We start from the raw sequence: 27,742 nt of genomic DNA on the forward strand, positions 1-27,742 counted from the left end.
CACGACAGCCTCCAGCACATGCACCTGCACCCAAAGACAGCACACCTGACTCTCCTACAACCACATCCTCTTCCTCCACTTCCATCTCCACTTCTCCTACCTTTTACCTTGGTCCTAAGAAAGTTTTCCTTGCTAATCTTGACCTCTTTCCCTCCACTGACCCACCCCCTCCATCTGCAAAGAGTCCCAAGAGCACCTCAGCCACCACCAGCCCAGCTTCGAGTGTCACTGTGGTGCATGGGTTCTGGAGCCCACCCTTTGCCAGCAGTGACACCTCAATCAGCAGCAAGGGGACAGCCAGACCCCCACCAGGCAAGAAGACCAGGAAGCTAAAGGGCCGCCGTGAGAGGACTGACACGGCTGCCCCCAAGGAGCCAAGTTCTCCCACTTCATCAGTCAAAACAGCTAGGGGAGGCAAGGGCCCGAGAGCCCCATCTAAGGAGCGAAAGGGCAGCAGGGCGGAAAAGTCAGCCAGCAGGAGCGCGGAGCAGGAGGGGCCCACAAGCCCCATCCCGGGTGTTAGGAAGGACACCAAAGGGCCCAGGACTCCGTCACCGAAGGGTCCAGCAACAGCACGGTCGGAGGGCGACTGAGCAGGGAGTCCAGGCCAGGTCTGGCTCCCTTGACCTACTGGACGAGCACCGCTGAAGAGGGGCCCGCCGTGCAGAAGAGCACCGCTGAAGAGGGCCCCGCCATGCAGAAGAGCACCGCTGAACAGGGCCCCGCCGTGCAGAAGAGCACCGCTGAACAGGGCCCCGCCGTGCAGAAGAGCACCGCTGAACAGGTCCCCGCCGTCTCAAGCACCGCTCCGCTGAGCCCGCCGTCTCAAGCACCGCTCCGCTGGGCCCTTCATCTCAAGCACCGCTCCGCTGGGCACCGCCATCTCAAGCACCGCTCCGCTGGGCCCTCCATCCCAAGCACTGCTCCGCTGGGCCCCGCCGTCTCAAGGACCGCTCCGCTGGGCCCTGCCGTCTCAAGCACCGCTCCGCTGGGCCCTCCATCCCAAGCACCGCTCCGCTGGGCCCCGCCATCTCAAGCACCGCTCCGCTGGGCCCTTCATCTCAAGCACCGCTCTGCTGGGCACCGCCATCTCAAGCACCGCTCCGCTGGGCCCTCCATCCCAAGCACCGCTCCGCTGGGCCCTCCATCCCAAGCACCGCTCCGCTAGGCCCCGCCGTCTCAAGCACCGCTCCGCTGGGCACCGCCATCTCAAGCACCGCTCCGCTGGGCCCTCCATCCCAAGACCCGCTCCGCTGGGCCCTCCATCCCAAGCACCGCTCCGCTGGGCCCTGCCGTCTCAAGCACCGCTCCGCTGGGCCCTTCATCTCAAGCACCGCTCCGCTGGGCACCGCCATCTCAAGCACCGCTCCGCTGGGCCCTCCATCACAAGCACCGCTCCGCTGGGCCCCGCCGTCTCAAGCACCGCTCCGCTGGGCCCCGCCGTCTCAAGCACCGCTCCGCTGGGCCCCGCCATCTCAAGCACCGCTCTGCTGGGCCCTTCCTGTCAAGCACTGTTAACGGTTCACTGTGCCCACCATGCCTCCTCCTTGACCAGTGGAGACTGTATTCCACCTGATGGACTGTGGCTTTGCACTCCCCAGGATGGCCGAGTGGCCAAGCCACCCACTGTAGAGACTTGAGAGACTGTGGCTTTGCACTCCCCAGGATGGCCGAGTGGGCATGGTGGCCCCTTCGTGGATCTGGCGTCGTGGACTCATGTGGCTGTGGTGCCCCCCCCTTCCCTTCCCCCTGAGGTGCCTGTAGTTTTTACATCAGATGCCCCTGCAGTGTTCTCTCCAAAGGACTCAGGTCTCCTGTGTGGGCTTTGCCCTCGTGTTGCTACACTTTGGCCCACGGACACTTCGAATCTCGTCAGTTGTGCAGGACTTATTGCCTCGGTTTTTCGTTGTGCACTGGATATTGAATTTGGATTTTTGAGTTGTTATTGCTATTTGACCGTGACTTATCAGTGGTTTTTATTTCCCATAAATTTCGGGTCACTATTTACAGTAATTATGTCCTTGTTTTCTTTACGGGGGTTTGGGTGGTTTCACTGTGACTTGTTGCTCTGCATTGGTGTGTACATGGTTTGGGGGGGTGGGTGTATCGCGTATGTGTGTGCACGTGACCTTTCGTCCTCCCCCCTCCCCTGTGTCGTAGGTGCAGTACTCACTGTTGTCGTCTGAACCGGCGTTCGTACTCATGGTAGATGAGCAGGTAGACGAGAGCAGGTAGGATGTTTAATTCGGGTTCCATGCTGTCCTCCTTCCTCGTGGAGTGCGTAGAGGTGCGCGTTTTCCCGTTCGTAGTCTGTTTCCGCCGTGTTTTTATCGGCGGTGCTCCCGCCCCGGAAAAGGTGGCGGATTGGCCGGTCATGATAGTGTGGGCGGAACATTGTCTGCCGCCTGGCTGTTGGCGGTGACCGCCGCGCTGTCTGTCGGTCCCGCCGTGGCGGTCGGAGTGTTAATGTGGCGGGCTGTGTTGGCGGTTCCCGCCAGGGTCAGAATTCCATTTTTTGGACCGCCGGCCTGTTGGCGGGTTGGCCGCCGCTTTATCACCGACCGCCAGGGTTAGAATCACCCCCTCTGTGTTTTCAAGAGGATGCAGAAGTTTGTGTGTGTGGCTTGCGTGTATCCAGTCTGAAAGACTAGAACACTTCACATCTGTTGCCGTCACCAAGATGATTTGATATGGACCTTAACAACTTTAGTCAAGTCTTCCTCACGTGCTTTTTAACTTCGACCCAATTGCCTGCCTTCAGGCTGTGACACTGTTTTTGGGTCGTTTTAACTGTTGCTGCTTCAACCTGATGAGACAAAGAAGGAACCACAACAGCTAGATCCTTGCAATAATCCAGCACTAAATTGTCTGTTACGTTCACAAGTGCATTTGCAGGAACTGCTGGTAGTCTCCTTGCACACCCCATCACTATCTCATGGTGGGACAGACCTGTCTTGCTGTCAGGGGTACTACACATGCGCATCAAAACAAGTGGCAATGCTTCAACCCATTTCAATGTTGTAGAGGCACAAACCTTTGCCAATCAAGCTTTCAGTGCTCCATTCATTTGCTCCACCAATTCAGATGCCTCTGGTCTGTAACTGCAATGCAATTTTTGTTCAATGTTCAGTGCTGCACCCACAAGAACTTTATGATCTCATTATTAAAAGGAGTTCCTCGATCTGATTCCAAAGAAGTCGACAATCCATACCTTGGTATTAGTTGCCATAGCAGAAGCTTAGGTACAGTCAGATTATAATTCATAAGTGTTGGATAAGCATGATCCACTTGGAAAAGACACACACAATAACTAAAACATATTACAAGCCATTTGCAAGCAGGCATCTCAATGAAGTCAAGTTACATTCTGTTAAATTGGCCTCCTGATCTGCCTATGTGGTTCAAATTAACCACTGTAAGTTTCCCCACATTCATTTTTTGGCATGTAACACATCTGTGACAAACCGCTTGTGCAACTAATCTATATCTGGGGTTGTACCATGTCTGCTTGAATGTGCAAATCATTGCATCTCTGCCAAGATTAACCTGACCATGATAGTATCGCGCCATCAAGTCCAATAAACAATCTGGCAATATCTCCCTTTATTTAAAACCCAGACATCATGTCACTTCCTCTGAGCACAACGCGCTTTTATCCAACCTCTTTGTTCTTCCTATGTAGCTTCTTCCTGCTCCCTCTTAATTTCACCCTAGGTATCAACCACTGGCAGCAAGATGTGGTGATTTGCCTCAATGGTGACACTTTTATTACTCCACTCTTCATAAAAGGCGCACAATATCTGGGAATTTGGTCAGCATAAGCATTAACCAACGTTACACAGGCATTTGACCTCTGGTGGGTCACACATTTGACAAACGCAATCTTCTCAGGTAACTTTATGAATTCTTTCACCATTTAAAAAGTTATGAAGTCTTTCACCATTTCAAATGGGGGATCCTATTGAGTCATGAAACCTCGCTGGTGCCATAACTGCCCGAAATCAGGGAAAACACCAAATCTTTACTATCTGTGAATTTTATACTTTGAGCTGCTTAGATACGCAGCATGCTCTTGTAAGAGCAACCAATTCAGCTAATTGGGCAGAAATGACTTTTTGAAGCCATGAAGCTTCGACTACCCCTGAGAGTGTGCAAACTGCATAAACAGCTCTTAGAGTTCCTTCACTGTCTCTTAAACAGGAGCCATTAACAAAGACAAATTGGTCATTCTCTTCTAAAGGAGTACCCTGAATATCAGGTCTGGGTTTGGTGCAGAGTTCAGTAACATCGAGGCAGTCATGTTCCATTTCATTAACATCAAATGTATGTAATGATATCTGCATTTAACCACTGCTCCATCTTGACCACTGACTCCATTTTGTGTTTAACTTAGCTTTAAACACCGTCACATGTATATTTTCGCTCATGTTTTCACTCTTCGTGCTCTTTCTCACCAAGGGCAGGTACATAACAAGGAGGAGTGAAAAACACAGATGATAAGATGTACTAGAGGAGAATGTTTATTACATGGCAAGGAACAGTTTGGTCTTGGGAGCGCACCTTGGGATGTGGCCAAATCTCTACCGTTCTCTTTCAACACGAACTGATACAGTCAACATTTTAACAACAACTTACAATATGGGAGGGGGAGTTTCTAGAATTATCCTCTCCAGCTTGTTTAAGGTGTTTAAGAGGGCAACTTGACGTCTGGATGCTCACTGTCTCATTGATTCACTAGAATGCTGGTTCAATTCCCTTGCAGACGACAAAGTCAAAATCTCAGAGGCAGAGGTGGCAACACAGGATTCTGACTTGGTGGGAATGGCTAAATGGGTGCACCAAAAGTGTGGACATCTGGGAGAGAAAGCCACTTACAGGTAGGCAGATAATAGAGGGATACACATTCTCCTAGATTTGATAAAAACTGTGATTTTACAATGTCCTATTTGTCAACACACACAACAGAGATCTGTACTGAAAACTGTTAAAGGTCAATATTGCAAATTTATTTAATTTAGCCACTACCAATTAGTTGTGGTTGTCAATACGCTTGTACAGTACTGCACACCAATTCTGGTTACCTGATCGTTGTCCCCAGTAAACGTGTTACTCAGCACAATACCATTAAAACTTTGGACCAGTTAATGTTATATTATGAAGTAACACTCCAGGTCCAGAGTGACAATGAGTCACACTTCAAAGGAAAATTGGTACAAGTGTACTGTGTACAACACAAGATTGAGTGGATTTAACACATTGCATATTAACCACAAGCCTTAGGACTGATTGAGGGAATGAACGGCTTGCTGAAAGCACAATTACAAAAATTATCAGATGGAACCTTGAAAAACTGGAGAGAGCATTTCTCCAGATTCTGAATAACAGACCACTAACAAATGCTGAGACTCCCTTGATAAGAATGTTAACCTCTGCATTGCAGATACAACCCCACATGGCCGCCAACCCCATCATGTACTGGGAAATAAAACCTGGAGCCTTAGCTCCTTACAGAGCCACACCAGAATCTGCAGGTCTTGACTTACATGCTTTAAAAGCATACAAAACCGATAAACATAGCACTTTGTGAAACAGGATTCAGAATAAAGATTCCCCCAGAGCATTTTGGATTGACTGCACTCAACAGTTTTCAGAAGTTGGGGGAGTGACCGATGCAGACTACCAAGGAGAGATCAAAACCATTCTCCTGAATAGTGGAGACACTGACTTGATAATACAATCTGGAGGCAGAATTGCACACATTGTCATTATTTCAGTGTATGGAGGAAGAGTAAAAAAGAGGATTGCTCCAGTCCTTCCTCACAGTACGTGAGGAGGGAGGTTTTGGTTCAACAGACAAAAACCGTGGTGCTAAGGTGTGTGTGGAATCCCCAAATCATCCTTCTGAACCAGCAGAAATCATTGCAAAGGGAAAGATAATATCCTCCTGGTTATGAAATCTGCGTGGGAAACATGGGAGCATGTCCCAGCAGACAAATGTTATTTGCGAGAATGATCATACTTGTCTCTTTTACAGATCATACTACAATGCAATGACTGTGCTGTGTGGTCTCCTTTTGGGTATGTGGGTTCAGGAGGGACCAAAAACCCCCAACGCCAACTTGATTGACCAACCACGTTGAGTGCCATCTCTGCTGAACTTCACTGAGAATATTTGGACCCACCTGGCACGAGTCATGCTCAAAAGGTCAGACTTTTGCATGGGATCCATGCAAAGTATAGTGGATGTTCTATCAAGCTATTTAGTTGCAATACCTACACCTGCAATTGTCCTGCTGGATATTTCCAATGCCACCAACCTGAAGTAATATCCCATTTCGGCCACTACAAGTATTGTAGGTTTTGCCAAGAAACGACAGATGAAAAATTGAATAATTTGATGCAAAAAATTACATACAGTATCACCACAGGTGATGTCTGTTATCGGATATCTTGTAATCTGCGTAACATTGGAAAATGTGCTCAACTGCACCTAGGGGCAACAATGGGATCTTCTCAAAAGATTCCGTGGGAACATCAAACTCTGTGTTTTTACCGAATGGATTAACATTGCAAAAACGTAACCAACCTCATGGCTTGTCATCAACTGGTGACTGCTGCCAGTCACGTCAAGCATGTTAAATTACCAGGAGGCTGGTTGTTCTTGTGTGGAAATATCCGCTTAACCTATATTCCTGCTAATATAACCAGTGGACTGTGTACCTTGACATGATTAGGACTCATGATGTTTCCATTTAACTCTGTACATACTTGTTATCCTAGGGACCCAGTTCAATGAAGTGAGGACTGTGATTCGGACATTATTATCCCAATCAGAATATGTGAGCTTGAGGCTTTCTATTATAACACTCGAAAGATCAATAAGTTGGCATGCTTAATAGTTAACAATATTAATCACGCTTCTATTGCTTTATATGAAATTTTACCAAATATACGTGGTACTAGAAAAGCTGCATTGCAAAACAGAGCTGCTATAGATTACTTACTATTAAAGCATGATTAGGGGTGCTCTGAATTTAAAGGCATGTGTTTCTTCAATTTGTCAGACCGTTCTAAATCCATCCAATCCCATATTGATGCTTTACCTGAATTGGTGAAGGGAGTAAAACAAGATGTGAATAAGGTGTGTGGGATTGGTTATTCCAGTGGTTGCCTGATTTCGGACAATTACGTAATGTCTTGGGTGGGATACTTGTGATGATTTCTATAGTCATAACGTTGTGTTACTGTGTACAATGCATACCTAATTTGCTTGATTTTAGACCTGTTTGTTATGAGAGTCGTTGGTCAAAGGATGGAGTGTAATGATATCTGTATTTAACCACTGCTCCATCTTAACCACAGACTCCATTTCGTGCTTAACTTAGCTTTAAACACCGTCACATTGGTGGTGCAGGTACTTTTCCACGCACAACTTGTGTAGCATGTTTTTCGCTCATTCTTACACTCTTCGTGCTCTTTTCCACCAAGGGCAGGTACATAACATGGGGGAGTGAAGACCACAAATGATAAGATGTACCAGAGTAGAGTGTTTGTGGCACGGCAGGAAACTTTATAGCCTTGGGAGTGCACCCTGGGATGTGGCCAAATCTCTAACGTGCTCTTTCAACACGGACTGGTACAGCCAACATTTTAACAACAACTTACAATATGGGAGGGGGGAATTTCTAAAATTCTCCTCTCCAGTTTGTTTAAGGTATTTAAGAGGGCAACTTGACGACTGGGATTAGATTGAACTCATTCCAGGAGGGGGATGCCATTGCCAGGTTCATTCCCATTGAGGGTAGTTCTATCTTTCGGCAGTTGTCTGGGTTCCTGGCTTGATGCTGGCAAAGAGATGATGTCTTTACCTCGTCCCATGGTGATGCATTTTTAATACTCATTTTTAGCTTTGTGTTGTGCATGAAGATATAATCACTGTATATGCAGATATATAATCTATGATTAAAGTAGTGTATTTTCATTGTTTGTGTTTATGATCATTATTATTCTACCATTGTGATTATTTTTGTAAGTGTATTCATGTTTCTGCATTTGACCTACATGTTTCCTCTGTTCGAACCTTAAAAAGTGCCTTAATAAATTCATTACTCAGACTAAGTGCTCTGCTCCACATTCTCTACTCTGCATCCCGCCTAGCTTCTGCTAGCGTCTTCTCTGCTGTCCTCATTCTCCTTTCAAATTTCTGAGCCTCTTTTTGTCTTGCATCTAATTCCCATATAGCAAGTGCTTCAAATTGTACAGGTATTGGAAGGGGCTTATATAGCACCCTCCTTGAATTCTCTAAAATTCTCAAATTAAGGGTTCCGTAACTATGAAAAGCTAAGGTGCCTTCTTTCTCAGTTAATTTGCACTATTGATTCACTCAAAGGCCTGCTGAAACTCCTCTCTCTTCCATTACTTCAAAGGTTAGTTTATCCCAATGTGGAGTAGGCTCACCATCCCTAACTGGAAAAAAGTCATCTCATCTCAACGCACTGCTTAAAGCTTTGAAAAACCTCACAATTCACAAACACAAAATCTATGAAACCAGGAAGTAATTTTCAATCTCACAACCTCATTCATGAGCTGTTCTCAAACTATTGCAGCACAGCCTTGTCCACCAATCTTTGTGGGACTTTTCTCACTAACCAACCAATCCGAGCACGGACCAAATGACATTGCACTCAATCCCTTCTGCAATTGCGACTCACTTCAGAGATGGCTCTTGCACTTCTTATGAAAAAATCTGAATGCAAACTTTTGCGAGCACAAAAATCATAACCTGTCTGCTCATTACGGGTAGGACTCAAACACTTCAGAAGATGTATGGAAATTTTTACTGTGGCCTTTTGCACATACACTCAAGGGAAGTTGTCAACATCAGGACAGTGCGCTCTCTATGGGCGACGTAATGCGATAAACCAACTCTGATTAAATGTAATAATTCATGCATTATGTGTTAATGCAGTAAGCTAACCTTTTGCATTGCAGAGATTCATGTTGAAACATCATTAATGCTGTTTGCAATGTATTGCTCATTTTCAAGTCTTTGCTTCAGCATTACAGGGTTGTCGCGTGGGCTCTCATTATCCTAAATGAGACTACTGGATTTCTAGGCAGCAGGGTCGTTCACGGTGTGGGGGACTGAGTCGGACCCAATTGGAAGGACCTCTGTCACCCTAAGCCCGGTTTTGCTCCCGCTAACTAGCAGTGCCTCATTTCTCCCAAGGGGAAGAGATGATTGGGCAGCCGAGCGCATGACATCTTTGGAACTTCTCAGGGAAGTCGTGGTCACTCAGATCCAAACCAACTCTCTCATTTACAGTATGATCTCATATAAAAATGACAAAGGCAGTATAAGTTTTATATAATGTTTTAATAAAATGACTGCATTTTAGACATTTAGGCGTGAGCCGCAATAACCAGAACCATACAACACAGTAGGATTGAAATAGTCACTAGGAGAGTAAAACATAAGAATAACGCTATCATGGTGTTTAGCAGTTTCTACTCTCCCTCTGCTAGTTTTATTTCGAGCACAGCATGTTAAGCTTCTAACTTGCCTTTCTGAATCCCTCGGGAGACATAAACCCTCATACCTGAGCAAAGGCCTGTGATCTGGTTCAGCATCTGCAATGAGGCAGTCAGCGTCTAGTTGTGGTTCCCTGGTCGGAATCTCCCTTTTGCGTGTATTAGGACAAGGAAGTGTTTTTATAACTAACATGTCAGCGTGATCACAAAATGTCCCTACGCAGGAATGCCAAAGACCAAACTCCTACCACGTCTATCGGCAATGTACCAGACTGTATCCTTGACTGAAGCACAGAGTGAACAAGAATGTGTTATGGAGAACTCCAATGCTGAAATAGGCTAAATGCTGTGATATGAAATATAAAACAAGACCGTAGAACTGGCTATTTGAAAAATAACAGTACGAAGCCAAATAAAAGCATTTAGAGCAAAGTGCTCGGAGGCTCTAAGCTGCGAGCAAAGGAATAAAATACATCCAGGGCAAAACTCACAAAGGCCTAAAGCCTGAAGCTAATGCGCAAAGGATACGTAAAACTGACCACACTACACCCTCCCCTTGTCGGTAGCAAGTGGTTCTAAGAAAATAAAAATATGCCCCAGATATCAACAAAACATAAAAAGATACATTTCGACAAGGTCAGAGGACAATAAAGTCATAAATTTGGGAAGCATGTGACGATAAAGCCAAATCCAATATAATGTCAATTTTTGCTTCATTGAGAAGAGAAAAAAAAAATCCAATTGTCCGACAGAAGCAATAGAAAGCAGGAATTCCTCCACTTCGATATATGTCAAAAAGTACCATGAGCAGGTGTGTTCCAAAGCCCTAAAAGCATTCAGGGCGGCACCCCGTGCAGGGCCTATGAATGAGACAATACCATCTTCCTCCAGGAAGGGAATCTCATAAACTGCCTCACGAAGCAAACGCAACCGTAGTGCACAAGTCTGGGAATGAGCCCTAATCGGGAACATCAACAGATCAGCATTGACCACTGGATGGTGCTGCAGTGAGAGACAGAGAGCCAGTGCATGTTCAAACGAGCACCAGAGGCACCGAAACACGGGTTGCACACAATCCAAAACTGGCCGGAATGTCAGAGACCAGTCACACTCCAAATGACCCAGGAGTGTTGCTCCAAAATGCTGCATCATGCGTTCACGACACAGCTGCGCTGACGGGAGCGCCAACATGGTATCTCGTCGTGGCGGGACAGCCATTGCGAAAGAACAGCAGCAAAAGCAAGACTCCAGCCAATAAAGCCAAAGTAATCGGGAAACCCCCAAAAATGCTTCCGAAAATAGAGTGTATAGCCGAAGGTATTAAACCGAATATGGAAGAGAAGGTGTGAGCAAAACCAACACCAACGGCTTTGAAAAAATGTGCAATTCCAGTAGTGCTGGATGCATTAAATGTACATCCCACAAGTTCACCAAAGTGACTCGGAAAGTTAGTACAGTATTCAAAAGGGACCTTGCCACCTGAAGTGCGTAGGTCTCGCTGGCAGATGTAAGGGCCACATGCTTTTGAAACAATAGAGCCTTTAATCGACTCAACTTCTCGAAATTTACTTTGGAAGTAGCAATATGAGGCCAGATGTCTGCTACCTCCCTAATTTGAGTGGGGGGAAACAACACATTCCCGCAGCACGTAACGGCCTTGGTGACAACGACAACGTAAACTATTCCGGCACGCATGCCACAACAGTGTTCGCTGTTAAGAAGAATGTAACTGCCGTTAGAAAGCACCTGGAAAGTGTTTTTAATAACTGGGACTGGAACTCCCTTCAGATAACAAGCTAAGTTAGCAATCAAAGCATTACACGCCCCGTGCAAGGACAGCTGTTTACAAACCATGGAATGGATGACAGAAGTTTCACATTCGCTACCGCTAAGAAAAACCTCCCTCAAACCATTAATATATTTGTATAGAAAGGGAAGCTCCCACACCTCGTGTATGTAACTGTCTCCCAAACGTTCGTATCTACCCACCGGAAGGCGCTTCAAACAAGAAGTAAATTGCAGAGTGGAGATAGGCAGATTAATAACCCCATGAATCAACCACTCAGCTGACGGAATCTCAGCAACCATAAAAGGCAGTTTCTCCAATTTTTCAATATTTAACATAACATACGTCGCTTCCTTTTTAGCCATCAGCTGTTGTTGACGAGTCAAATTAAAGGAAACAAATATCTCCCTTGCACGAATGTGCTGCCACAGGACGCGACCTGCCTTCAAGGTCTGTAGAGTCCAACCCAGCTGCATGATGGACCGCGTCTGACTCTGCCCATGATATAAAGAAGACATATCCGATTTAATAATGTCTATAGCAGAGGAAACGATGTTGTCAATTGTGTAAACACGGTCTGAAAGGGTATGTATCCCATTATCCACAACAGACAAAGCCTGTATCAGATTTTCCTGATCAATTTGTCTCAACCGGGCCGCCGCCTCTTGTTGTGAAAGCTTCCAAATCTCATTATATACTTCATATAAAAAACGCTTCTTCTGTGGCATCTTCGGTCCTGACAAAAAATCTTGTAAGTCAGTATCATTAGACAGCAACGTGAGATGTGATTTAACTGCATCCAGCGTGGATGACTTTAACCATTGCTGACAAAGCTTTCCCACGCTGTATGTAGTTATGATATCAGCATGTTCTGGTGATATGTAGGGAGGGTCTGCCCTACTAGTCCTGAACCCCGCTGAAGAGGTGACAAAACGTTGAGGACACTTATTAGTGTCTACGGGCCATAATAACCACCCACCCGGATGTACCAATGAAGTGTTAAGCGTACCATTCTGGACCCAGTGTGTAAACTCATTAAACGTGCCATTAACATATCGTTCCCAATTGTTCAATTTGGAAGGGACAGGTACACCAGTCAAATTTAACTCACCAATCTTTGCTAAGCCCAAACAGCTAGTCTGTTGTACTGTGTCATTGAGGAAAATCATCTGCACAGGGATAATACATGCCCTAAATAATGTGTCCCTGCCTTGCATTTGCCAATTTTTCGTTCCCCAGACACTTTTTAAATCAACAGTCTTAAACCAATATTCATACCCCTCAACCGAAAGTTTAGATACAAACAAATTCGAATACAGTAATTTAGTATCGGTCAATAACATTTGCTTATTAGCATACGGAGTAACTTTAAAATAGTAAGACTTAGCATTTTGTTGATTATGCCCAGAAAAATATGCAAATTTATCATAATACGTTTTAGAACTCCCCTGTGGAGGAGTCGGGCAATGTTCCCATTGCACATATTCAAATATCGATTTAGGGCTACTCGCTTTATGAATAACGTGGTGTCCATAATAATTGTAGCAAAACATGTCACCATGATTATCTCTAAATAGGTAAGCATCTTCATCGTCATAGACAGTATAATATTTCAATTCAGTCAGCATAGAATCTACTGTCTTCACATCCCAATCATCAGAAACAATGCCTGGTATAGCAATATAATTCATTGATAACTTGAGGAAATATGGTATTTGAATCAATTCAGTGGGACAATATATATCAAACATTACTTTATCCCACACAATCCCATCCGGAATCGGTATTGCAGAAATGTTCACATTGGGCAAGTCTCTTCGAACCATATGAGATGAAAAATGTGGTTTCAACACCATCTCCACGTGCTCAATGTCAGATTGTTCAGGAAGAAAATGACCATGTATTACCAAAAAAAAAGTAACCACAAATCCCAACCACAAAAAAATAGTCATTACAGCCATAATAAGCCACAAATAGTTCCAAGGAAAAACAAAATATGTGCGTGTAAGCCAACGCAGCAGCTTACGTGGACCTCGGATTGAAGACAATGAGGACGAATCTGACACTGCATCACTAGTGTCGTTGAAGCAGCCAGAGGCAGTTCTTGCAAAAGGTGCAATCGTGAACAGAGAAGCAGATGGTGGCTCTCGCCTAGGCACGCTATAAACCACATGTTCAGAAACATCAGTAGAACGTACAGCAACTTGATCAAAAGACTCCAAACTAATCGTTGTCTGTGGAACAATCGCAAGATCATCTTCCACCCTCCCCATTCTCGGAGAGGAAACAGCATCGGTGCAAATCACCTGCAGCAGGACTTCTTCCCCAGTAGTGAGAGGGATTCCGGAACTACTGGGTGTCCCTCTTGGTCTGCTGTCCAGAATCGGCCACTTGTTGTAACTTGACATTATCAATGGAAACAAAGCGATTTCCTTTGGCCCCGTGCAGCGGCAGTAAAATTACAGTTCTCGTGCCGCTAACCCCTAACACAGGGACTGGTGCTCGATAAGAAGGACCAAATTCTTTCTTTACTGCGACCTTTTCACGCACTAGATCCCCAATCCTGGGTATCCAACCAGTAGGCGTTACTGGCTCATCCTTAATTCCTGTGGAGGCAGCACTTGCAGAAGAGTTATCTTCACGGAATTGTTGTAAATCCTGCAAAACAGTGACACAATCATTTATGTCAAAGGGCGTATCTGCTGCCTCCACACCAGGACCATCTAGATCAGGAACATTCATTTGTGTTCCAAACAGGCACTCATATGAAGTACGACCCCCCAGGGACCTTCTAGGCAAGTTATTAAGTGCTCTCTGTACTCCATACAGGTGGGCTAGCCAACTACGACCCGTACCTATAACTCTGGCCGTTAAGGATTGCTTTAAATCACGATTTAAATGCTCCACAACAGAATTTCCCTTGGGATGAAATGGAGACGAGAATTGAAGTTGGACCCCCAACGAAGCCATGGTGTCCCTGAATTCCTTAGAGGCAAAAGCAGGGCCCTGGTCCGAATGAAAAGCTGCAACTGCAAATGTATCGACAAAGATGCGCAAATCTTTAATAACAGTCTGAGTGTCAGCCGAGCGCTGTGGCCAGACCCACACAAATATGGAGCACGAATCTACAGCAACCAAAATATATTTGTATGCACTATCTGGCGTCAGCGGACCACAATGATCCAAGTACACACACTGTAAAGGCTTATTTGAAATCAGAAGGGATGTCTGCTGCGGGCGTCTAGCCGTCGAAGCTTTAATTTGTTGACAGACGTCACAACAAAGGACATATTGCTTTGTCTCCTTATAGAGACCAGGCCACCAGTAACGAGCCTGTAAAAGTGAAATCGTGGCAGCCACACCAGCATGTGCAGATGCCGCCCCCTCATGTGCTGCAGATATTAATCGAGGTCTCTCAGTTTTATTGGGCATTTCACGTACACCAACGCCGAGAAGTTTAACAACAGCATTTAGCATACTACCCAAGCAGTAACTATATTTAGAAGGGAATCCTTTAGGAAATGGCGTGCCATCAGCCGTAGCTTTTATGGCAGCCGAAATCTCTGTGTCTGGTTTGGAACTCGAACGAGTCACTGCAGCCACAGTGGCAACTGCCACTGCCGACTTTGCGGCTTCATCAGTCAAAGTATTTCCAGCAACGTGTATCCCAACGAGCTGGTGTCCAAGTGTATGTACAACATGGACTTTAGGAAGCATTTCCTTCAGATTCGCAACCTTCCCCCACAGCAATTTGTGTTTAATGGTGTTGCCTTTAGAATCTCTGAACCCATTCAACCTCCAGTAGTGCAAATATTCATTGAAAGACTGAACACAGTAGTAGGAGTCACAGACCAGCAAGGTTAGTATTGCCGGATCCACGTGTTCCAATGCTAACAATAGAGCTTTGAGCTCAGCCAACTGTGCTGTACAATCTCCCAAGGTCTGTGTATAAGTATGTTGGGGCAGAACACTTCCCCTTCCATAGTGCCGCTCACCACTGCACATGCAGCAGAATACTGTTGTTTATTCCCAACCGCTGGTTGCGCAGAGCCATCGGTATACATGACCACCTGATATTGGTCAATAGGCAATGTGCCAGCGGGAACTGGGTACTCCATTTCATATTGAAGAAATTCTTGAGTCTGCAGCTTAGGGTCAAATATGTAATCTACATCAGTGGCTGTCAAAGACGTAGCCCATTGTATCCATCGCGGGTGTAAAGCTTTCGAATTAGGAACACTAGCTTTTGTAACAGCCTCTAAGGCTGGAATTGGGGAAACGACAATGATGCGTTGGCCCTGGGCAAGAGGTTGTTCTTTAATAACAGCCATCTGTACTGCAGTGAGAATTTTCTCTGTTTGTGCAAAACGTTGTTCTGCAGCCGAATACAAGTGAGACTTGTATGCTATCGGGACTGTCTCACCCTCATCAAAGGTGACATAAGTAAATCCAACGGCACCAGGTATAACCCTGATGACCAGATGCGTTTTATTGTCCTGTGTGTGTAAATGCTTTACCGCTAAGAGATCAGTTTGCAAATCTCGTAGAATATGTGTATGCTCAATCGTCCAAAATGTACTAGAAAAATTCGGGCGAATCAACTCGTATAAGGGTTTGATACGTGTAGCATAATCAGGAATGTAAGTTCTGCCAAAATTCAGAAACCCCAAAAATGACTGGAGCTTCCGAACCATATTATGAGGCTGCAATTGAACACATTTATCCAGAAAATGTGTCGCTAAGCTCTTGCCCTCATTCGACAACTCATATCCCAGGAAAATGACCCGGAGGAAGGCAATCTTTGACTTCTTAAAATTAAACTTATATCCAATTTCAGCAAACCCCACAACAATGCGTGCTACACGCGTTAGATGTTGCAGAATCTCATCATCCGTCAAATATATGTCATCAACATATGATAACGCCTCAGGGTCCAACTCGTGCACAATTTCAGTTACACGAGCCGAAAATAGTCCTGGGCTATTCTTATACCCCTGAGGCAAACGACAAAACTTTTGCTGAGAGCCAAACGCACTGAAACTGGTATAGTCCCGACTTTCGGGCGCTATATTTTGGCAGAAAAATCCATTCGAGATATCTAATGTTGTTTTGTATTTTTTATGCACAATATTATTCATAAGCGCTGCGCTGTGTGAATTCTGTATTGCATATGTGCGTGTGTGTCCATTTAAGTGTCTGTAATCCACCACTATCCTATATGAATGGTCCGGTTTAGCAACTGGAAATAAGGTATTATTCATCGGCGAGACACAGGGTTCTATTGCACCCTGGTACTCCAATTGTGTAAGAATTTTCCTAACCGAAGCCCTTGCCTCAAATTTGATAGGATACTGCGGCTGCGGCTGAGGTTCGCCCTTTATTGGAATTACATGATACGGTGATTGTCTATCCCACCCCACGTTATTTCTATATAGGGCGGGGGCCTGTGCTAGAGCCCATGATTTACTATAGGAGTCCGCTAATTCTTTCGGAACAAGTGGTGAGAACGAAGGTGTAATAACCTCCTCCCCAACCGGACAGTCACGAACAAAGTCAGGTGGCCAATCTTGTTCGGCCAGCAGAACGTCATATGATTTTACCACATGGTCCCAAAAGATGGCATGTACAATGCGGTCAATGTCCCCTTCTAATTGCAGAGTTACTTTATATACTCTATCAGGGTCAGAGACTCGCATATCTGCCGTTTCGACTTGTATGAAGTCATCAGTTGCTTTCACCTCCAGATGCTCTAGAAGACTCCGGCGAACTATTGTGACCTCTGCCGCGCTGTCTAACTGTGCCAACGCCCATGTCTTGTTCGTCAAGAGAACTCTCTTCTTGAGTGGCATGTCTAACTGAGACTGCTGCCACCTTCTTCTTTTTAAATTGTTGCTTTTGTTGAACTGGTTTCTCTCCCTGTTTAATAGAAACCTCAGTTGAGCGTTGTGATTCCTGTCTCGGTTTCACGTACTCAGTTTTCCGCTCTGACCGCCCACCTCTCTCACTTCTCTTGTCCGAGGAGTACTGAAAGGAACGAGATTGGTGTGTATCAGTATATTGATATCTATCAGGCGTCTTCAAATTATCGCTATTCCTGAGATTATACCTATTCTGCGGGGTCTCCGGTTGCGGAGATTGTCCCCCATCCTTCTTAGGTGTTTGCTCTTTCTTTTCCCAGCGCTTTTTAGTACCCTCAGGTTGCTGTTGTTTAGCATTATCTTTATTATTTTTACCCTGTAATTGGGGTTTTTGCGGTCTAGCTCCTAGGCTATCGCGACCAATACTGGAATATGTTTCTGCTATTATTCTCGGGAGTTCCCGCTCCTGATTAATCTGCGGAACGTCCCGAAGACGCATACGCACGGCTAGTGCTACTGCCTCTCCCTTGAGATTGCTCAAAATAATAAAAGAAACCGCGGCAAAATTGCCCATCAACTGCATGCCCAAATCTAAGGCGGGGGCAGCCCCATATTCATCTTGAATTTGTTTAAGCACTTCAGGCAGATTAGCCAAAGTCGGTGTACCGTGCGCTGTAGTGTAGAGCGTGGCAAACACCGTGCCCCATGTAATACAAAGGTCCACTGGAGGAACCATTCCATACGGCAAACACATCGTCAATATTCTATGTTTATCCTGAGGTCCCGTATGGGGAAATACTGCTTCCAGCGTATTAATTTTTTGCGCCAGCCAAAATGGAGTCTCCTCTCGTTTAGCCAGTACCTTACCCATAACTGAGTGTACAGTGGCCGGATTGATACCCGGTACCACTGCCTGTGGGTGCGCCGGAGCAGCACGCGCCGCATTAGTATTTAATGCCTGCATTACAAACTGTACCAGTCTTCTGTATGTAGTTGCTAAGTCTATATATAAACGACGCACGTCAGCCACTGCCAAATTAGCAACCGCAGGATATGGTGTGTAAGTAGCCAATAAAGGCCAGGTCGGACCATCATTACTCAGTGGACCTAACCTTACTTGTGCTACTGTGTGTGGGAGGGCACCATCAAGCCAATTATGGTGTTCTTGATAAGATAAAGGTATCTCTAAGTATGCATAAGCCCTGTACTGTCCAGGGACATTCGCAACAGTGTATTAGTGAAAAGTGTTTGATCCCCCATCAACTGCTGGAAATACGACCCAAGAATAAAAAAGTTCTGTTCTATAGGCTACATGGGCGTCCACCACAAAAGTGACCGGACCCCCCTGGACCGTCAGGCCATGTGCTAACAGATGTCCCGTGAGTGGTTGGCGCATATCAAGCACTACTTGTACCACTACCGGATTCGCAATCTAGAGAAAAACAGCACCTGGGTAGAGAAGGCACACCAATAACGGGGTTTTTCCTTTCAAAGTTCAAGCTTGAACAACCAACCACTAAGTAATAGGATGCACCTATCCCGTGGCGGCGGAAATCCTCAGCCCCACGGACGTCTCCGCTTACGGAACCGAGGAGTCAATATATATATATGAGACCGAGAGTCAGCCGGACCCGAAAATTAGAGCCAGACCAATCGTTGGTGGCGCCATGTCGCGTGGGCTCTCATTATCCTAAATGAGACTACTGGATTTCTAGGCAGCAGGGTCGTTCATGGTGTGGGGACTGAGTCGGACCCACTTGGAAGGACCTCTGTCACCTTAAACCCGGTTTTGCTCCGGCTAACTAGCAGTGCCTCATTTCTCCCAAGGGGAAGAGATGATTGGGCAGCCGAGCGCATGACATCTTTGGAACTTCTCAGGGAAGTCGTGGTCACTCAGATCCAAACCAACTCTCTCATTTACAGTATGATCTCATATAAAAATGACAAAGGCAGTATAAGTTTTATATAATGTTTTAATAAAATGACTGCATTTTAGACATTAAGGCGTGAGCCGCAATAACCAGAACCATACAACACAGTAGGATTGAAATAGTCACTAGGAGAGTAAAACATAAGAATAACGCTATCATGGTGTTTAGCAGTTTCTACTCTCCCTCTGCTAGTTCTATTTCGAGCACAGCATGTTAAGCTTCTAACTTGCCTTTCTGAATCCCTCGGGAGACATAAACCCTCATACCTGAGCAAAGGCCTGTGATCTGGTTCAGCATCTGCAACGAGGCAGTCAGCGTCTAGTTGTGGTTCCCTGGTCGGAATCTCCCTCTTGCGTGTATTGGGACAAGGAAGTGTTTTTATACCTAACATGTCAGCGTGATCACAAAATGTCCCTACTCAGGAATGCCAAAGACCAAACTCCTACCACGTCTATCGGCAATGTACCAGACTGTATCCTTGACTGAAGCACAGAGTGAACAAGAATGTGTTATGGAGAACTCCAGTGCTGAAGTAGGCTAAACAGTGTGATATGAAATATAAAACAAGACCGTAGAACTGGCTATTTGAAAAATAACAGTACGAAGCGAATAAAAGCATTTATAGCAAAGTGCTCGGAGGCTCTAAGCTGCGAGCAAAGGAATAAAATACATCCAGGGCAAAACGCACAAAGGCCTAAAGCCTGAAGCTAATGCGCAAAGGATACGTAAAACTGACCACACTACAGGGTGTGGTTAGGGTGTGGTCCCTATTCTAACCCTTTCTAGAATCCCTTCCTGCAGCTTGGTTGGGTGTGGCACGTGGGCGGGGCATGGGTCTATTTAAGGGACCCAGCCCAGCTCCACATGCTCACTATTCAGAGGTCCCGGTGCAGAGCAGCAGCATTTTCCTGAGCGCCTGTTCCGAAGGCTTATCCAGGATTTCCAGGCCCTGTCTTCATTTCCTTGGTGATAGTCAAGCAGGGCGGTAAGGCAGAGAACGTTTTAGGCTCCCGACTCTGTTTTCAGAAATACTCGAGTTTTGGGCCTTTTGGTTACATCGCGTGTGCAATGGTTTTCTTGACACTTAACTCTTGCAGTTCGGATCAGCAATGTGCACAATCGTATCTTGGCATTTAACCCTTGATGGTTGAAACGGCCACAGAGTGCACAATTCATTCTTGGCATTTAAACCTCACAGTTCGGATCGGCCGTGTGCATGATCGTATTTTGGCATTTAAACCTTGATGGTTGAAACAGCAACAGAGTGCACAATTCATTCTTGGCATTTAACCCTCACAGTTTGGATCGGCAGTGTGCGCGATCATGTCTTGGCATTTAAACCTTGATGGTTCAATCGGCAACAGTGTGCACGATTCATTCTTGGCATTTAACTTTCACAGTTCGGATCGGCAGTGTGCGCAATCGTATCCTGGCATTAAAACCTTGATGTTCAAATCGGCATTTAACTCTTGTAGTACAGATCGGCAGAGTGCGTGATTATTTCATGTCATTTAACTCTAGCAGTACAGGTCAGCAGAGTGCGCGATCATTTAATGACATTTGAATCTTGATGTACAAATCGGCAACAGTGTGCGCGATTCATTCTTGGCATTTAATTCTTGCAGTACAGATCAGCAGAGTGTGTGATTATTTCATGGAATTAGAATCTTGAGGTATGAATTGGCAACAGAGTGTTATTCAATGTTCATGGTATTCTTGAAACCCAGATTGAACAGAGTGTTATTCAATGTTCATGGTATTCTTGAAACCCAGATCCAACAGAGTGTTATTCAATGTTCATGGTATTTTTTGAAAACCTGATTCAACAGAGTGTTATTCAATGTTCATGGTATTCTTGAATCCCAGATCCAACAAAGTGTTATTCAATGTTCATGGCATTTTTTGAAACCCTGATTCAACAGAGTGTTATTCAATGTTCGTGATATTCTATAAACGCAGATTCAACAGGGTGTTATTCAATGATCATAGCATTCTTGAAATCCAGATTCCACAGAGTGTTATTCAATGTTCATGGTATTCTTGAATCCCAGATTCAGCAGAGTGTTATTCAATGTTCAGAACATAAGATGTTATCCTAAAAACGCTCATATGGAAGTTTGCATAATCCTTCTTTATTTTCCAGATACCCAGAGCTAAGAGGTCATGTTATAGAGAAGCTCTTGATCATTCATGTTATTAGTGTATAAATATTAGGAACAAAGTTTATGAAAGTCAATGTGCATAATCTTGTTATTGTGTTCTTAACTCTTGCTTCCACAAGTCTCCTTCCCCGCTGTTCCCAACCTAAAACACAATCCCCGCTTGGCCATTCTTTAACTCTGTGCTATAATAGCAAGTAGAGTTTGGAGCTGACAGGAGGTGGACATATTGGGAACAGGCGCAAGCCCCGAGGATCCGGTCTCCCTGACAGAAATACTACTGTCTATGCCCACAGCCTCAATTAACCAACACCTTTACCTACAGACAATAAATTAACCAAGTGCAATTACCTTGGAGTACATAATCTCACTACTTCACTCATACATCACACTTCACAGCGATTTAGCCAAAGCACTGCATTCGCAAAACCCTGTACACTGTATACTTGTAACACAACATTGAAATTTCAGCAACCCTTACACTACACCACAGAAGCAACTCACATTGGGGGAAAATTCAGATCTAATCCCCACAAGACATAACCATCCTCTCCTAACAAAAACTGCTGGCACGTCCGAGGAAGTCTTCTTTCTGCCTCGGGTTCAGAAACCAAAGGCGCACGGGTGAGACACCATCACAAAGTTCAGCCTTCAAGGTTGACTTGTGAAGGAGGTAGTAGTCAGAAACATTCAATCACAAATCAATGACATTCTCCCATAAATATTTTTAAACACCAAAAGCAATTTAACTCCAAATCAAGCACCAAATTGAATAAAGTTTCAAAGCTTTATTACAATCCCAAAATCAATGTCACATACATGCTGAGCAAAACCAGGGTATAAACAAACATGAAACCAATAGGCTGATCAAAACATCTGAAAAGATTCAACCTGCTACACATGAAAACTGTTAGACACTGCAAAAGAATTATGTAGATTAGCATCAACACCATGGGGGTCATTACAACCCTGGCGGACGGTGTTAAAGCCACGGTAATACCGCAAACAGGTCGGTGGAATAAAAAAGGGAATTATGACCGTGGCGGAAACCGCCAACATAGACAGCCACTTTAACACTCTGACCGCCACGGCGGTACAGACAAGCAGCACGGCGGTCACCGCCAACAGACAGGCGGAAGACAAAGTACCGCCCACAGTATTACAACACACCAATCCGCCACCTTTTCCGGGGCGGATTCACCGTGGATAAAAACATGGCGGAAACAGCTTTTGCAATGGGAAAACGCTCACCTGAACACACTCCACGAGGAAGGAGGCCAAAATGGAGCCCAAACTCCAAATACTTCCTGCGCTTGTCTACCTGCTCCTCTACGAACACCAGCAACGGCGGCGCCGAAGACAATGGTGAGTACTGCACCTACGACATAGGGGAGGGGGGAGGCAAAAGTCAGGGACACACACACGCAACACCCCCACCCCCACCCTGACCCTCGCACACTACAACACACACACCAATGCATTTCCAAACATCACAGGAACAACCCCCAACACTCCCGGAAGAATGTAAAGACAAAACCAAATTACTTGAACCATTGTAATGTATCCAAATACAGTAAGCTCATATATACAGAAATATATACACATTCAAAATATAAACATCACGATTAGTAGTGCAGGTATGCACATTTCAATGTCCGTGGACCACTGGGACCACAATGCATGGGCCAGGCCCACACTAGATACCTGTCTACAAACGGGGAGAACACTGCAGGGGCATCAGAAAGAAATACAACAGGCAACTCAGGGGGAAGGGAAGGGGGGCACCTCAGCCGGATGAGTGCACCACACTAGATCCACGACGGGGCTCCATGCCCATTGATGTATCCTGGAGAGTGCAAATCCACAGTCTCTCAAGTCTCTACAGTGGGTGGATTGCCCACTGTACGATCCTGGGGAGTGCAAAGCCACAGTCTCTCAAATTGATGCATGTCTCCACAGGTTCTGGAGGGGGACTGGTGCCCAGAGTTCTTCATCCTGTGAAGGATTCAGGTAGTGGATGCAGTTCTCCACTGGTTCTAGAGGGGGACTGGTGCTCTAGGACTGGTCCCAGTCCCGTCACTGTCCCAGCTGCACATGGGCTAACGATTCCTGAGTTGGCGGTCTTTGCCCTGTTCAGCGGTGCTTTGCCATGGCGGTCTTTGCCCTGTTCAGCGGTGCTTGACTTTGCTGTCGCTGACCTGTTCAGCGGTGCTTGCCATGGCGGTCTTTGCCCTGTTCTGCGGTGCTTGACTTTGCTGTCTCTGACCTGTTCAGCGGTGCTTGCCATGGCTGTCTTTGCCCTGTTCAGCGGTGCTTTGCCGTGGCGGTCTTTGCCCTGTTTAGCGGTGCTTGACTTTGCTGTCTTTGCCCTGTTCAGCGGTGCTTGACTTTGCTGTCTCTGACTTGTGCAACGGTGTGTGGCATGGCGGTCCCTCAGTGCCCAGTGGGGCTGTGGCTGCCAGGGCCCTCCTGGGCACTGACTCTGGCGGTGGTCTCCAGACCAGTGACAATTGTGCTGCCCTCCTGGGCACTGACTCTGGCGGTGGTCTCCGGACCAGTGACGATTGTGCAGCCCTCATGGGCACTGACTCTGGCGGTGGTCTCCGGACCAGTGACGATAGTGCTGGCGGTGGCGTCCTAGCCAGCGGGGAGGATGGCGGGCTTCTCCGCCGTGCTGCTCTTCCCAGACTTTGGAGAGTTCTTCTGCCCCTTCACCACCTTGTGAGGAGTCACAGCTGACTCGGCACTTCCCCCGGGACCCTTGTGAGCGGCATTGCCGGCAGGAGTCTTCACCCTCTCCCGTCGGGCACTGTCAAACTTCTGGTGTTTTACAGGGGATGGACTGGCAGTGCTTTGGCTCCGTGTCACACTGGCTGCCCTGGTGCCCAGTGCACTCCATATACCTCTAACACGCACCACTGGAACCAGACTTTTTTTGGCTGAGGTGTTAGTACGGGACCTATGAATTGGAGGGGTGGGGATGGTGGGAAAGAGGTCAACGTTGCTCAGGAAAACTTTCTGACAAACACTGGGATGGGTAGCTGGAGGGCGTCTGGGAGTGGAGGAAGAGGAGGTGGTTGTAGGAGGTGTAACTTTCGATGATTTGGGTGCAGGTGCATGTTCTGGAGGCTGTCGTGAGGTGGATGGATTTTGGGTGTGTTGGTGCCCGCGTTTGTGTACTTTGGGAGGGGGCGTCACAGACACACTGGGAGAGGACACAGGGGACATGTAAATGGTAGTGGGGGTGGTGAGTGCAATTGAGCGGGATGTGGTGCTGGGTGTTCTGGTGCGAGTCCTAGTGGCTGTAGATGTAGTGCATGCAGGTGAGAGTGTAGACGACACTGGGAGGGAGGAGGGAGACGGCGAGGATGGGGACACAGTGGAGGCAGTGGATGTTGCTGTGCCTGTATGTGGGTGATGCCTGTATGAGTGCCTGTGGGATGTGTGGTGCCTATGTTTGCCAGAGCCACTTTTGTGTGTTGAGGTGTGTTCATGCTGGTTTGATGGTGTGCTTGGGATAGGCTGGGGTACAGGGGATTGGGTCTGGGTGGAGGAAGTTGGAGGGGGGAGGCTAGATGCAGGGACAATGGCTGCCATCAGTGCTGAGGCCAGAGATTGCAGAGTTCGATGAAGGGCAGCCTGACCAGAATGAATGCCCTCAAGGAATGCATTACTGTGTTGCAACTCCCTTTCTACACCCTGGATGGCATTCACAATGGTAGACTGCCCAACAGTGAGTGACCTGAGGAGGTCAATGGCCTCCTCACTGAGGGCAGCAGGGGTGACAGGGGCAGGGGCTGAGGTGTCTGGGGCGAAGGTGATGCCCACCCTCCTGGGTGAGCGGGCACGGAGCGAAGGCTGAGGGGCTGCTGGGAGGGCGGTGCTGGTAGGGGGGGTGGCGGCTGTACCTGTAAAGTGGGGGGCACAGATGGTGCCGCCACCACAAGGGAGCTCCCATCGGAGGACGAGTCTGTGTCGCTGTCTGCTGATCCAGTGACCGACGTGATGCTCCCCTCGCCCATGGTCATGTGGGATGCAGCTCCCTCGTGCTCTGGTGCCACTGTACCTGCGCCTGATGATGCTGATGCACAAAAGAACAGGGAGAGCACAAAAAGGGGGGGAAACAGAAGAAAGACAGGTTGAGTGCATGGCTTACCGCTACCGTTGGCGGACAATACAGACACAGTAGCCCCCTGCACTACGCCGTGCTCTTGGCCTCTACAGATGCAGTTCCTGGGATATGGCCTACATGGCTATGAGTGTAATCTGTCCACATAGATGACACAGGGGGATGTATACCTGTACTTGGCACTCTACAGAGGTGGGGTGGAGTGCCACATGGCCTGCATTCCGGAGGGGCCTAGCCTACGGAACCCGCCTTGGCCTAGGGAAACCCACAGCCCTCCTCCCCCACCCAGACCCCTCCACTGCACGCAAAGTCATCAGAATGTGAGTGTACTCACCCCCTTGTGTCTGCTGTGATGCCCTCAAGCGCCCATCCAACTCAGGGTAGGCCACCGCCAGGATCCGGAACATCAGGGGGTAATGGTGCGACGGGCACCCCTCCCATGTTGGGAGGCCATCCCCAGCTGAGCCTCCGCCGTCTTCTTGCTCCAGCGGCGAATGTCCTCCCATCTTTTACGACAGTGGGTGCTCCGTCTCTGGTGGACCCCCAGGGTCCGGACTTCCTTGGCGATGGCACGCCAAATATCCTTCTTCTGGTGGGCGCTGACCTACATGACATGTACAGGGGAAGAAGAGAAGTCATTAGCAACAGCACCGTTGAAGTGAGTGGCCCACATCCCTGCCCTTGCCATGTAGCGCATGCATTCACACTCCTTCATGCTCGCATAACTCTGCCCCCTTCCTACTTACATCCAGCCCTCTCCACCCAGGCATAGCCCACACAACTTGCACCCTATGTATTCACTTGTTGGTCTGGAGGACCGTAGAGTAGCGTGTACTGGGGGAGGACCCCTGCCACGAGTTTCTCCAACTCCTGTGCAGTGAAGGCAGGGGCCCTTTCCCCAGACGCACAAGCCATTGTATCTTCCAGGCTGAGGTCACAGCAGCACTTGCAGTGTAGGTCCTCTCCTGTCGAAGATCAGGTATCGAGTGAGTGAAGAGATAGAAAATGGCGGTCATGTCCGCAGCGGTGACGTCCGCGGCAGTGCGTATCATCACCGCCGGCGCACTTCATCATTGGCTCCTGGGACCCATAGGGTCCAATGTTAAGCAATGCAGCATTGCGCCGCGGTCTTCAACGGCCTACCACAACGGTGTACAATGCCAGCGCAGTTACCTCACATCCAATTGTCCTAGTTTAGAGGTCAGGCAACCGCCATTTCAGGGGCCCACATGGCTTCATTTACAAGTGCATCACACATACCTAGGCCTGGACTCAACACACTTACAGACAACTTTTTGGATTATGTTTCGTGTACTGTGTAGCTGTGGGTACATTTCAAACAACAGTGGCCATGGCATCAGGGATGTCCCAGCCTAAGTTTTCCAACGTGTTGTCCAGAGTGTTGTCTGCCCTGCTGAAACATGTGAAGAGCTACATCATTTTCCCTCAGGTGGAGGATTTGGCTACAGTTAAAGGTGACTTCTATGCCCTGGGACACATCCCTAACATCATAGGTGCCATTGATGGGACCCATGTTGCTTTGGTCCCCCCCACAGGAGTGAACAGGTGTACAGGAACCAGAAGAGTTATCATTCGATGAATGTACAGATGGTATGTTTGGCAGACTAGTACATCTCGCAGGTAAATGCTACGTTCGCTGGCTCAGTGCATGACGCCTATATCCTGAAGAATAGCAGCATCCTGTATGTGATGGCTCAACTCCAGAGGCACCGTGTGTGGCTATTAGGGGTCTCTGGTTACCCCAACCTGTCATGGCTATTGACCCCGGTGAGGAATCCCAGGACCAGGGCAGAGGAACGCTACAATGAGGCCCATGGGCGGACTAGGAGGGTGATCGAACGCACCTTCAGCCTCCTGAAGGCCAGGTTCAGGTGCCTCCATATGACAGGTGGTTCCCTATTCTACTCACCAAGGAAGGTGTGCCAGATCATCATCGCCTGCTGTATGCTTCACAATCTTGCTTTGCGACGCCAGGTGCCTTTTCTGCAGGAGGATGGTCCAGATGACGGTGTTGTGGCAGCTGTGGAGCCTGTGGACAGTGATGAGGAGGAAGCCGAGGAAGAAGACATTAATAACAGGGACTCTGTCATACTGCAATATTTCCAGTGACACACAGGTGAGAACACATTTTTTTACTATTACATTTACTTTCACACTTCTACCTCTGTCCTGTCTGTCAATTTGAAGCAGTATATGCTAACTGAGTGGAACATTTCCATTACGGTTTCACAGGTGTGGTTACCAACGTGTGTCATCTGCTTGCATCCTTCATGGGCTTGTGATGTGTGACATAGGTATGTTGACATTACATTTTCGAACGGATTTTG

General features: G+C 47.1%; 1 long non-coding RNA gene across 2 annotated transcripts in view; it reads left to right on the forward strand.

The window, feature by feature from the left end:
• LOC138259239 (uncharacterized) overlaps positions 1 to 27,742 on the forward strand; it is a 183,954-nt gene that overhangs the window by 41,823 nt on the left and 114,389 nt on the right. Inside the window, exon 4 of one of the 2 annotated variants that reach the window (XR_011198692.1) lies at positions 4,763 to 4,877. The exons of the other annotated variant lie outside the window; for it this stretch is intronic. This is a non-coding gene — a long non-coding RNA (uncharacterized lncRNA). The remainder of the gene's footprint in view (positions 1 to 4,762; positions 4,878 to 27,742) is intronic. 2 annotated transcript variants of the gene reach the window in all.

This window comes from Pleurodeles waltl, chromosome 2_1 (genome assembly GCF_031143425.1).
Source record: "Pleurodeles waltl isolate 20211129_DDA chromosome 2_1, aPleWal1.hap1.20221129, whole genome shotgun sequence".
Classification (NCBI taxonomy): Eukaryota; Metazoa; Chordata; class Amphibia; order Caudata; family Salamandridae; genus Pleurodeles; species Pleurodeles waltl.